The sequence below is a fragment of the Carcharhinus amblyrhynchos genome, chromosome 7, assembly GCF_965287045.1.
Source record: "Carcharhinus amblyrhynchos chromosome 7, sCarAmb.v2.hapA, whole genome shotgun sequence".
Taxonomy (NCBI): Eukaryota; Metazoa; Chordata; class Chondrichthyes; order Carcharhiniformes; family Carcharhinidae; genus Carcharhinus; species Carcharhinus amblyrhynchos.
In genome coordinates, this window is record NC_137330.1 from 65,184,759 (window position 1) to 65,197,667 (window position 12,909).

Genomic DNA, 12,909 nt, shown 5'->3' on the forward strand with positions numbered 1-12,909 from the left:
CAAGTTCGCTAACATCCATGCTTTTCTCAACAGTAAATACTGATGAGAAATATTCATTTAGGATCTCCACCAACTACACCACAAAATCCATCTCTTGTGGATCCACACATAGATGATCTTGTTGATCCTTAAGAGGCCCTACTCTCTCCCTCGTTACTCTTTTGCCCTTTATGTACTTGTAGAAGTCTTGTGTCAATTATTTATTCAATGGTCCATTAGAAAAGGACAGATAATCCCTCCTATTTCACATAATGTCTTCTTATGGTTTATCATTTGCAAAGGCATCATATTCAATCTTTATTCAGATTGTTTGTTCAAATATGGGTCATGAGATTTTATAGAGGTATACAAAATCATGAGGATTTGGAAAGAGAAGACAGGGAAACCTGTACCCATTGGTGGAAAGGATTGAGAATAAGAGGGCTCAGATCCCAGGTATTGACAAAAGAAGCAATGGAAGCAAGAGGAAAAGCTTTTTCAGGTAACAAGCACCTGGGATATGGAATGCACTGCCTGAGAGTATGGTGGAGAGAGACTCAATTAAGGCATTTAAAAGGGGAATAGATTATTATCTGACAAGGGAAAAATGTGAAAGGCCACAGGGAGAAGACTGGGTAGTGACACTCGTGAATTGTCTTTTCAAGTGCCAGTGCAGGCACCATCGGCCAAATGACCTCCTTCAGTGATGTAACCATTCTGTTATTCTGAAGGAACCATGGAGTAGAGAACATCTTTATAGGAGATCACAACAAATCAAACTGGAGAGAGAAATGTTGTAATCTAGTCGAGGAGCACCGTGCCCACTCTGTAACATATGTAGATGTCGTACTCATAAACAAGTGCTAAGCAAATACCAGAGAATGTCTATAGTCTGTCTACCAATCAAGTCCCACGGATGGAGTCCAAGATAGAAGAATCACCTCAGAATATGGCAAATTGTGGAGACGTCGATGCAAAAAAAAACACACTAATGTTCATGAAGGAACCATAGAGTGGAGAACATCTTTATAGCAGTTTGCAACAAATTAGCAGAAGGAGGAGGCACATTGGTGAGAGTTAGCTGTGACCATACCTGATGAGCAAACCCTACCCTTGTCCCTCCTGTTTGACTGCCTTGAGGGCTATGATGTGGAGGTGCCAGCATTGGACTGGGGTAAACACAGTAAGAAGTCTCACAACACCAGGTTAAAGTCCAACAAGTTTATTTCGTAGCAAAAGCCACTAGCTTTCGGAGCACTGCTCGTCAGGTAAGTGGGAGTTCTGTTCACAAACAGGCATATAAAGACACAAACTCAATTTACAAAATAATGGTTGGAATGTGAGTCTTTATAAGTAAACTAGTCTTAAAAATACAGATAATGTGAGTGGAGAGAGTGTTAAGCACAGGTTAATAGGGTGTGTATTGTCTCCACCCAGGACAGTTAGTGAGATTTTGCAAGCCCAGGCAAATCATGGGGGTTACAGATAGTGTGACATGAACCCAAGATCCCTGTTTGAGACCGTACTCATGTGTGCGGAACTTGGCTATCAGTCTCTGCTCAGTCACTCTGCGCTGTCATGTGTCATGAAGGCCGCCTTGGAGAACGCTTACCTGAAGATCAGAGGTCGAATACCCGAATAGTTTTCTCCTCCTGTTGGGGGACTCTTCAGTGGTCACGGGCATTCGGCCTCTGATCTTGTTGTTGTTGATGTTGTTGTTGTTGATGAAAAACATCTAGTCAAAATCAAGATAATTGCTGACAGATGGACACCTACCCAGAATATTTCACACAGGTACCTCAAGTGTGACCTCTTATGTAAGGAGAGGCTGAATAAATTAGGCTTGTACTCATTAGAGTTTAGAAGAATGAGGGGAGATCTCATTGAGACGTATAAGATGATGAATGGGATGGATAGGATAGAGGTGGAGAGACTCTACCCGCTCAGAAAGGATAGTAGGACTAGGGGGCACAGCCTCAAGATAAAGGGGGGGGCGGTTTAGAACGGAGTTGAGGAGGAACTTCTTCACTCAAAGGGTGGTGAATCTCTGGAATTCTCTGCCGGTTGAAGTGGTGGAGGCTACCTCGCTAAATATTTTTAAGACGCGGGTTGATGGGTTTTTGATAAGAGAGGGGATTAAGGGTTATGGGGAGAGGGCGGGAATGTGGAACTGAGCCAAGACAGATCAGCCATGATCTTATTGAATGGCGGGGCAGGCTCGAAGGGCTAGTTGGCCTACTCCTGCTCCTATTTCTTATGTTCTTATGTTGTTATGTAAGCAAAATCACTGCCAGATATCTCATTGAATCCGTGCTCACTGTGGTGTGGAGAAGGTGATAAATTAGCCTTCTCATACAAATCTAGATTTCTATTGTTCAAGATAAATTTCAAATCATCTGGTTGTTTCTGTGCCAGAAATTGCGCAAGGAACTTCTGTGAGCAAGGAACAAATGGAAGTGTGGTCTCTCATGTCAAGACAATGGACAAGAATACAAAATAAGCATCACTTCAGAGAGATGGGCTTCAGGTTTGCATTCCTCCATGGCACCACATCAAGTATGTGGGTAGGCATTGACTTCTTATGCAAACAAAAAAAAGGACATATGCCTCACTAAATTAGAGGTCATCAGGCAGACAATGTAAGGGGGTAAGTTAGTCTTCTCATCTGTAGCTTGTTCATAGTGAGACAGATTTGTGGTGCTTGGATAAATTTCCATTTCTCTGCACTTGCTACCCTTCCTTCCAAAAAGTTGTGCATCGGTCCCCCAAGCAAGAGGAAATTGAAATGTGCCCCTCCATCAAGTGAAACAATTGAACAGAATGTGACGAGGAAGAATTGTTTGCAGCACAATTCTTGTGAGTTTAAGGTCCAGGAGGGTGATTCACCTTCCCATTGAGGATATACCACATGAAGTCTCTGTTGTTCTTTTGAAGGAGTCCACTGGGTTTCTAGCAGCTGAGCAACATTCAGATCTTAGTTCCACTGACTCACTATTGCCTAGCCTAACTCCTTTGTCCATGAAAATTCTTCCACAGAAAACGATTTACCTGAGGCCATTTCAGATTCTGAAGAGGATCACACTATACTTTCCAGGGTTGAAAGTCAATTGCCATCTATACTTCAATCCCATCTGAAAGTCTTCTTCCCTGCCAAGCTGTATGTCAGCACAGAAGTTGCAGAATCTTTTGCACTTCTGGTGCTGCAAAATCCTGTACAACAGTCTTGTACCAAGTTGATTGTCTACAGGAAATAATCTCATTACAGAAGATAAGTTTGTTTTGGCTCCATATTCTCAGCAATTATTCCCACTCCCCACAGTGGAGCATCCTCACATGGAGAAAAGTGTGGCTCTCTTATCATTGTCTACAGGACTTCCAGTCTTCCAGAAACATGATTAATAAATACATGGGATTTAATGGGATTGAGGATTATAGACAGGCCTGGTAGGTGAGGATATGATCGGCGTAACTTGTGGGCCGAAGAGTCTGTTCGTGCTGTAGTGTTCTATGTTCTATGATTAGACAATCCTCTCTTCTTTACTGGACAGTTGGTTGTGGGTTGTTTTTCCCTTTGTCGTCTAAGTTCATTGAAATGTTGGAGGTTCAATGACTTTCAGTCTTTGATGCAACAGTGGATGAAACAGCTGTTATCATCTTTCTTGGGTTTGAAGATCATTCCTCTTCTGAAGCTCTTTCCCTCTATGTTTAAGCTCCTCAGAATGTCCTGAGTTCTTCTCTTCTGGGCCCAGACAGTCCAAAGATCTGTAAAATCTGTAGTTGTGAAGAAGGGAGTTATAGGAGTGCAATTGCCGCGCCAATCCTGGAAAATTGCCTGTGGACCTGAAAACAGGTTTCGTGCCCACCAACAAATGGTTTGCTATAGTCCCAGTCCCTTTCTGCTGGCCCAGAAAATGTGCAAGGTCCATTAGCATATTTAAGTAAGCATTTAAATATGCTTAGCCTGGATCTTCCGACCCTTGGACACAGCGCGGGCCCGGCAAGAATCACTACTGGCCTCCACTAGCAAAGACCCAGTGTGATGATCAGGCCGGGGGGTGGTGGGGGGGTGGTCGGAGGCTTTTGAATCTCCTAACTTCATGTAATCCTAAACATCCCAGACAACCACCAACTAGCCCACAAAAAAATCATAGTCTTTAAAATCTTAAATAAAAAAAATCCAAGACTTCTACAAGTCCTGGCAAACATTTCAAATTTTTTGTGACATTATTCAGCAGTCTATGAGGATGGTGCTATTAACAATCACAGCCTCCACATCAAGATCTACCTTTTTTACATACCCTGCACATATCAATACTGATAAACCAGTGATGCTTCGCCTCCTTATTGAGACAGATATTGAAGTCTTCATCACACATTTTAGACATTTCTTTCACTCATCTGCATTTTGCACAGCCATCGAATTTTCTGTGTGCGAGTAAATTGATGTTTTCAAATGGTTTTATTTTACTTAGCTCATCAGTTTTATAGACTGTTGAATACATGTTCTTATATCCATGCACTCCACTGTTTTAAGTTTTTAAAAATGTTTAAAAGGTTTAACTTTTCTTTCCTATTAACATGTATTACTTCACACTTCTATGCACTAGACTTCACTTGTCACTCATTCCACCTGCTTGTCTATGACTTCCTGAAGTCTATCACTATAGTCTTCATATTTTGAAGTATTTCCAAGTTTTGTGTCATCGGCAAATTTTGAATTTGTGGCCTGTACACCCAAGTCTAGGTCCTAGGATCAAAAAAGTTGTGGTTTGAAAGCTAACTGCTGGGAAATATCATTCTGCATCTTCCTTCAGTCTGAAAAATAGTTGTTCACCACTACCCCCTATTTTCTGTCATTCAACCAACTTTGTATCCATGTTGCTCATTATTCAATGAGCTTCAATTTTTCTAGGAAGACTAGATCTATAATCGCTGGAGTTTTGAAGACTGAGAGATGACCTAATTGGAGCAAATAAAAGTCAAAGAATTTGACAGGACAGATGTCAAGAAAATCTTGCCCCTGATTGGCTTTTCAAGAACACAGGGGTCATAAGCTCAGTATAAAGGGTTGATTAACCTTTGAAATTCTCTACCTCAGAGACCCTCAATGCTTATTTGTTAAGCTTCTTCAGTAAGAAGTCTCACAGCACCAGGTTAAAGTCAAATCAGTTTATTTGGATTTATGAGCTTTCGGAGTGTTGTTCCTTCCTCAGATGAGTAGTGCTGCTCCTTCCTCACTCAACTGAAGAAGGAACAGCACTCCAAAAGCTCATGATTCCAAATAAACCTGTTGGACTTTAACCAGGTGTTGTGAGACTTGTTGTTGTGTCCACTCCAGTCCAACACCAGCACCTCCACATCAAGTTTCTTCAAAACAGAGCTCACTAAAAGTTTTTCAGGGACTAACAGAGTTAAGGGATTAGTGATAGCGTGAGGAAGGTGAAGTGGCAGGAGAACATCAGCTTTGATCTTGTTGAATGATGGATCAAGCGCGAAGGATTTAATGGCCCAAACCAGCTCCTATTTCTTATGTTCTCACATTCTTTTCTCATGGTTTTAGCTTGCTTACTTTCTTGCAAGAATTTAAAAGTAAAGCAATTCAACAGGCTTCTGGTTCCAATTATTGATTCATCATGTTCCCAAGTTCAAATACATTCCTGGAAACAACGGTTTGATTCACCCATAATTGGATTTGCTTTGAATAGGAATTAAAATGTTATTTAATCTCTGATGGCTCAGTGAATTTATTTAGTTTGAACCAGCAAAGTATCAGTCACAACATTTAGTCCATGCTGAGTTAGCTGATCTCTGCTGAAGTGACAGTGGTGGTATTATTCTACTGCAGTTTCCTGGCAAAGAAACATAGCTGTCAATTGCTTGCAAATTAAAACAACTTCCGAAATGCTGAGCCTATTTTTATAGCTGCTTTTAGCTACAGACTTCAAACATCCTGCATTGTCTGAGACATCCAGATTCCACAGTCCTGCTGTACTGTACAGAATACTGACAGTGCAGAAGGAGGCCACTCGGCCCATCAGGTCTGCACCGACTCACTGAGAAAGCATCTTACCCAGGCCTATTCCCCCTAACCCCGCTAATCTCCCTAACCTACACATTTTAGGACATAAAGGGGCAATTTTTGATTTGATTTGATTTATTATTGTCACATGTATTAGTATTCAGTGAAAAGGATTGTTTCTTGTGCACTATACAGACAAAGCATACCATACATAGAGAAGGAAAAATGAGAGCGCAGAATGTAGTGTTACAGTCACAGCTAGGGTGAAGAGAAAGGTCAACTTAATATAAGGGAGGTCCATTCAAAAGTCTGATGGCAACAGGGAAGAAGCCGTTCTTGATTCAATTAGTACATATCCCCAGACCAATGTGTCAGTTCTGGATCTTTTTCCGTCCAGCATCTAAACATTTGTCTTTCCAGCAGGGCCGATACAAGGACAGGATCATGAATCTTACGCATTTTAGGAATACTGAGGCTCATTTCACTGCCCTGGGTAAAATTTCACTGCTCTTCACAGATCAGGAATCTGATGTGGGCTTTGGCTGTGAAATCGCATGATGTCTTGCCGTTCAGGTACCAGGCCAAAGGATATCAATGGGAAAGGACAAAAATTTTGAGGGGGGAAGGGAAACAGCCTGAAAGCATAATTCAGATGAGAACCAATGACATAGAGAGGGAAAAGATTAAGATCCTGAAGTCAGAGTTTTAGAAGCAAGAGATGAAGTTAAAAAGCAGGATCTCATTGTAATCTCTGGATTACTTAAAGTGCCATGTGCTAGTGATTATAGTAATCCCTCACTTAATGTTATTGTGTTCCTGAAAAATGCCACTTTAAATGAAGCATGTTTAAGAAAATCAGAGTTCCCATTACAACCAATGTAAAAACTCATTAGAAAAGAAACATTAAAACATTGTACAGCATAGGAATAGTATGATAAAACAACTTAATGCGTGGCTGGAGAAATAATGTTGGAGGGAGCAGATTGCTTCAGATTGCTGTGCCATTGGGACCAATCCTGGTGGATGATAATGAAAGTGTTTGAGCCATGTGAGAATATGGAGGAGGCGTTTGAACAAATTTGGTAGGGGACTGAACCCTAGGATGAAACATTGGAGAAAAGAAACAAGCTCATAGTGGGTTGGGTGATGCAAGTTAAGCCAGAATAAAGGGTAGGTCAGAAACAAGACGGATCACATAAGGACAAAGATGAGACAATTGTAGTGTATGAGAGTTAGGGGGTGAGGTGGCATTGTGGTTATGTCATTAAACTAGTCATCTCAAGGCCCAGGCTCATGCACGTCAGGCTCCAAAACCTCCCAGTGGAGCCTCATCCCTTTCATTTTGCACAGACAGGTTTCCAGTGCAGGTTGCCTATCATACCCTTCACTTACTTGTCCTGTTAGCCATCTGAATACTCCATGACATTCCATCCTGCCAGCTGGAGGAGGTGGGATCCCTGATAGAAAGTTCTCCATAAGGTAGACTTCTACAAGTATACATGAAGCCTCCTGCTACTGCTGGGCCTCATTGGGATTTGAGTGTGTCATTCTTGCTGGAAGTGTCACTTTAATTTGATTAGCTAATCTTCATTTCAAGATTTTTGTGTTCTTTGTATAATCCATTGTGACACATCTTTCAAAAGCAGCACTTAGTTCCTCTTTATTGGCAGCCTTTGTTAGATCAAACAGGTATGCAAGTTCAGTCATTAAACATATCTGTTGCTGAAGCTTCCTTGTAGCCAATGCCTGCTGTCTATGCAACCCAGGAACATCCCACTTATAGTCCTTTTGAATTTGACAGGATTTCTTTCAATTCTACTTACTTATAATTGAGAAAGAATCTACAAAACAGAAGCAGACCATTCAACCCAAATATAACAAACTTTTGAATGTGTAAGTACAAGAAGTATTAAATTTTAATGTAAATGTGACATACACTTCATATATTAGGCAGAACCTTCAACTTTGGCAAGGTGTTGAACTTAGCATATGCTGATTGGACACGCCATTGATTTTTCTTTCCATTCAATTCAGTACCAGAGCCAAATGTGGCATTTAAATTGGAAAGATCATCACACATTTGACCTGAGAACCAAACTGTGGAAATGACATAAGTGTTTGTGGATAGGACCAGGTTAATCCATTACAGACTTCAGAGCTGAAGGACAAAGAAGTAGGAAACTCTGAGCAAAATGAGGGTAGTGAGAAAGCCTGTGCCACCTTCTGTGCCTTGACAAATTAGATTTTGCTGGATGTTTACCAAATACAATCCATGATTCCCTGTCATGAATTTATTTGCAACAAACCACATATGGATCAATATGTTCACATACACACACTAAGGGGTGAAGAGTTGGGGGCTGGGATGGTTTAACTTCCAACATGTTTCTGTTAGTTCTGAGTCTGCTAATGAATATATGAGGACTTACAGATTCTAATTACTAGGCCTCACCAACATGCTGCAATCAACTTGCTGCTCGGAATGGGCACGAAATTTGGGGAAAATGACATTCAAATATGGCAAGAGGGTTTAAAGGGTTTCTGATGAAAGGAAAAGCAATGAAAGGTCAGGGGCTAGGCAGGTCTAAAGCTTCCCTTTGGCACCAGAGAAGCACTGCTTTATCCATGATCCTCTTCATTTTGGCTTTTATCTGGTAGGAAAGCTAAAGCAGTTTCCCATTCAGGCTGAAGTTACAATTGCTGTCAGGACCCTTTGTTATCATCAGATCCCAACCCACCAATTGTGAATTATAAGTGTGCCTGTCCAGAAGCCTCACAATTGGAAACTGAAAGATCCAGGTAACTTCTTGCTGGTAGGTTAGTAACCCAAGCATTTTAACTGCTACTCCACAAATTGTTGCTAATTCTAGTGTCAATTTTGTTGAAACAAACATTTGGTTCATTTTCAGAAATGACATGCTGTAACTTTTACACTTATTCAGGGAAACAAACAAAATGTCTTGTGGGAGTGCAAACAGTTTTACCAATGGACTTCAGGACCAGAGTTCTCCCAAGTGCCTTTTTTTTAGCACAATCAGCTCCCGTGCTGGAAATCGGCGCAGAGTTGATTATCCTACAGAAATCTCCACATCCATACAATCAGCAAGCCCGGGATGGTATTCTCTGGGCCTGCTAGCATCTTCCCCTCCATCAGGAATGGTTCCCTACAGCTGGATTTACAACTAATGGGCTAATGGCCTAATCCATATGTTCGTTTGTCCCTAACTCATGTGGCTTTGCCACTATCTCAGCTAATCTGCTGCTGAAATTACCTCTGGGCTTCACAATTCCTGTGCACTCCTAGCTGGCCTTCTTCAGTCTAAACTTGAGGTAATCTAAGATAAAAGCAAATTGGAACCTGAACCAAAAACAGAAAATGCTGGAAAATCTCAGCAGGTCTGATAGCATCTGTGGAGAGAGAATAGAGCCAACCTTTTAAGTCTGGATGACCCTTCATCACAGCTGTGTGGCTGAGGTAATTTAAAACTGCTACCTTTATATTCACTAGTTCCAAATCCTGTTATTCTATCACACCTACACTTGTTGACATACATTGGTTCCTGGTCAAGCAACACCTTTGTTTTAAAATTCTCATTCTTTTTTTGATATATCTCCAGGCCTTGTCCCTCCCTATCTCTGTAATCTCCTCCAGTACCACAACCCTCCAAGATAGCTGCGATTCTCCAGTTCTGGCCTCTTGTGCGTTCCCAATTATAATTGCTCCATCATTGGTAACCATGCCTTCAGTAACCTAGATCCTAATCCCTGGGATTCCTTCCCTACACATCACTGCCTCCCTACCTCACTTTCCTCCTTTAAGACATCTTTGACCAAGCATTTGGTCATCTGACCTGATATCTCCCTGGTGTCACACTTCGTTTTCTAATGTTCCTGTGAATGACCTCAAGATATTTCATTACTTTAAAGGTATAATATAAATTTTTGAAAAATTGTTGACAGGCTTAAGAGAATCAGGAAGCCAGCTAAAACTTTAACAACTGTGAAATAAAAGCGTTTTTAAAATTAAGCAAAATGGTCCATTTTAAATTGAGAAAATGCAGGGCACGGCACATATATCCTGAAAGAGCACCAGAAGGGGGCAGGATTTAATATTGTCTCAATCGGAGATGTTGACCCTGAATCGAAACAAATGGCAGGAAAAATGAAAGGAAAAATTGTCGGGGCTTCTGAAGCTTTAGCTGCTGTTTTCAGGCGGCGACTGGGCTCTTCCGTGTTTCTGTTCTGCTTTGCGGAAGCTCATTAATTTAATGCCATGTGCACAGTTTTGCACTATTCGAGAAAGGGGAGGCGAAGAAACCCTTAATTTGTCCACCTTCCGAATGAAATTAATGTCAGCCTGTGTGTTTGTGTGCATACAATGTACATGAGATGCAGATTCTTACTGCACTGCGCCAAATAGAAAGACAATTTGCCAGTTACTTTTTTAACATATAAAAGTTGGTAACATTGGACTGCGGACTCTGAGGCCGCCGCCAGAGTCTTGCAGCAGGTATTCAGTGCTTATGGTTAAGCGCTTGGACGTAGTGTTAGCAGCAGCACAGGCAGCTGTAGGTAAATAGGAATTGGCTTTGTAACTATAAGGATATAAGCAGATAAACAGAACAATATTGAACACAGCCATTACACCATGTCACAGTGTCTACAGAGTCATTGACTGCTCTTGTTTTCGACTTCCCTGGTGGTCTAGTGGTTAGGATTCGGCGCTCTCACCGCCGCGGCCCGGGTTCGATTCCCGGTCAGGGAATTGCATGTTTTGTTTCCACACATTTTTAATAAATGCCCCGTTTTCAATTATTAGCTCTTTTTTAAATTCCACTGATTAATGTGACGTCCAACATTCGTAACCTGGTCTTCTGCCTGCTGTTATGGGATTTGTTACCCTACCATTTCGCATTTTAGTACAATCGCTACTGCGCAGTGCGTACTCATCGCGTCTATGGTCTGCTATTCTGTAACTTTCATTTGGCTGGCAGGTCAGAGCTAAATCTGCCAAAAATGTTAAACTACAAACAATTATTCAAATGGACAGGGCATTTCCTGTAAGTTTCAAATGTTAATTTATTATAATTGTCTTTTATCTCCTTTGTCCCGCTATTGCATTATTTTACTTGTTTATATCACTGGCATATTTTCAGTTAATTTTGCATTAATTTGCAACAAATTACTTCCCTACACACCATTATGTTTATTTCTGTTTCATTAGAATACAGATAAATTCATAGATTCAGCACAGAAGGAGACCATTCGACCCATTGTGTTGGTGCGGGCGGTCTTAAGGAGAAATTTAACACTGCCCAGTCTTTTCCCCATAGCCCTGTAAATTGTTCCTTTTCATATGATGACCTAATTCCCTTTTGAAAGCCTCTCCACCATACTCTTAGATAACTTAAAGATCCTAATAGTCTTAGTTGGTTGAATGTGTGGAAAACTATGTTGCTTTTTTTGACAATTACCTTAAATCTGTGCTCTCTGGTTTTTGATCCACCAATGGAAAATTTCCTATTTACACTGTGCAGATCCTGAATGATAAGAACAAAGAACAAAGAAAATTGCAGCGCAGCAACAGGCCCTTAGGCCTTCCAAGCCTTCACTGGTCATGCTGCCTATCTGAACAAAAACCCTTCCATGGACCATATATCTTTATTCTCATCCTATTAATGTATTTGTCAAGATGCCCCTTAAAAGTCACTATCGTATCTGCTTCCACTGCCTTCCCCAGGCAGCGAGTTCCAGGCACCCACCACCTGCTGTATAAAACTTGCCTCATATGTCTCCTTTAAATTTTGCCACTTGTACCTTAAACCAATGCCCCCTAGTAATTGACTCTTCCACTCTGGGAAAAAGCTTCTGACTATCCACTCTGTCCATGCCCCTCATAATCTTGTAGACTTCTATCAAGTCGGCCCTCAAGCTCCCTTGTTCCAGTGAGAACAAACCAACTTTCTCCAACCTCACCTCATAGCTAATGCCCTCCATACCAGGCAACATCCTGGTAAATCTTTTCTGACCCTCTCCAAAGCCTCCACATCCTTCTGGTAATCTGGCGACCAGAATTGAACATTATATTCCAAGTGCGGCCTAACTAAGGTTCTATGAAGCTGCAACATGACTTGCCCAATTTTGAATCTTCTTTATCATAGAATCCCTACACTGCAGAAGAAGGCCATTCAGCCCATCAAGTCTGCACCAACCACAAGCTCACTTAAGTCCTATTCCCACCTCACATATTAACCCTGCTAATCCCTCTGACACTAAGGGTCAATTTAGCATGGCCAATCAACCTAACTCACATATCCTTGGACTGTGGGAGGAAACTGGAGCACCCAGAGGAAACCCACGCAGGCACGTGGAAGAAACTGGAGCACCCAGAGGAAACCCACGCAGGCACGTGGAGAATGCACAAACTCCACATAGACAGTGAGTTGAGGCTGGAATTGAGCCCTGGTCCCTGGTGCTGTGAGGCAGCAGTGCTAACCACTATGCCACCATGCTAGCCTTTTCAAAGGAAAACAATCTCAATTTTTCTTGTAGCTGAAGTTCCTCACTCCTAGAACATTTTTCATGAACCTTTCCTGTGTTCTCTCTAATGCCTTCATACCCTTCCTAAAGTGTGGTGTCCAGAACTAAACCAGATACTCTACTTAAGGCCAAGCCAATGTTTTGTGCAGATTTAACATAATTTACATGTTTTTGTACTTTATACCTGTACTGATAATGCCCAGGGTGCATTATGCTCTATTAACCTCTCTCTCAATTTGTCCTACCATACTCAATTATCTATGCACATGGAGAGTAATATTTACACTACCGAAGGCCTCTTGCACCACCCAAATCTAAGGAAAATTGGAAAATTCTGGCCAATTTCACTACAATTTCTACTCTTACCTCCT

The 12,909-nt window shown here is 41.4% G+C and overlaps 1 non-coding gene across 1 annotated transcript; it reads left to right on the forward strand.

Annotated features, from left to right (window-relative positions):
• Positions 1-10,691: 10,691 nt before the first annotated feature.
• On the forward strand, positions 10,692-10,763 carry trnae-cuc (transfer RNA glutamic acid (anticodon CUC)). The gene has a single exon. It is a non-coding gene; the product is annotated as a tRNA-Glu (tRNA).
• Positions 10,764-12,909: the final 2,146 nt, after the last annotated feature.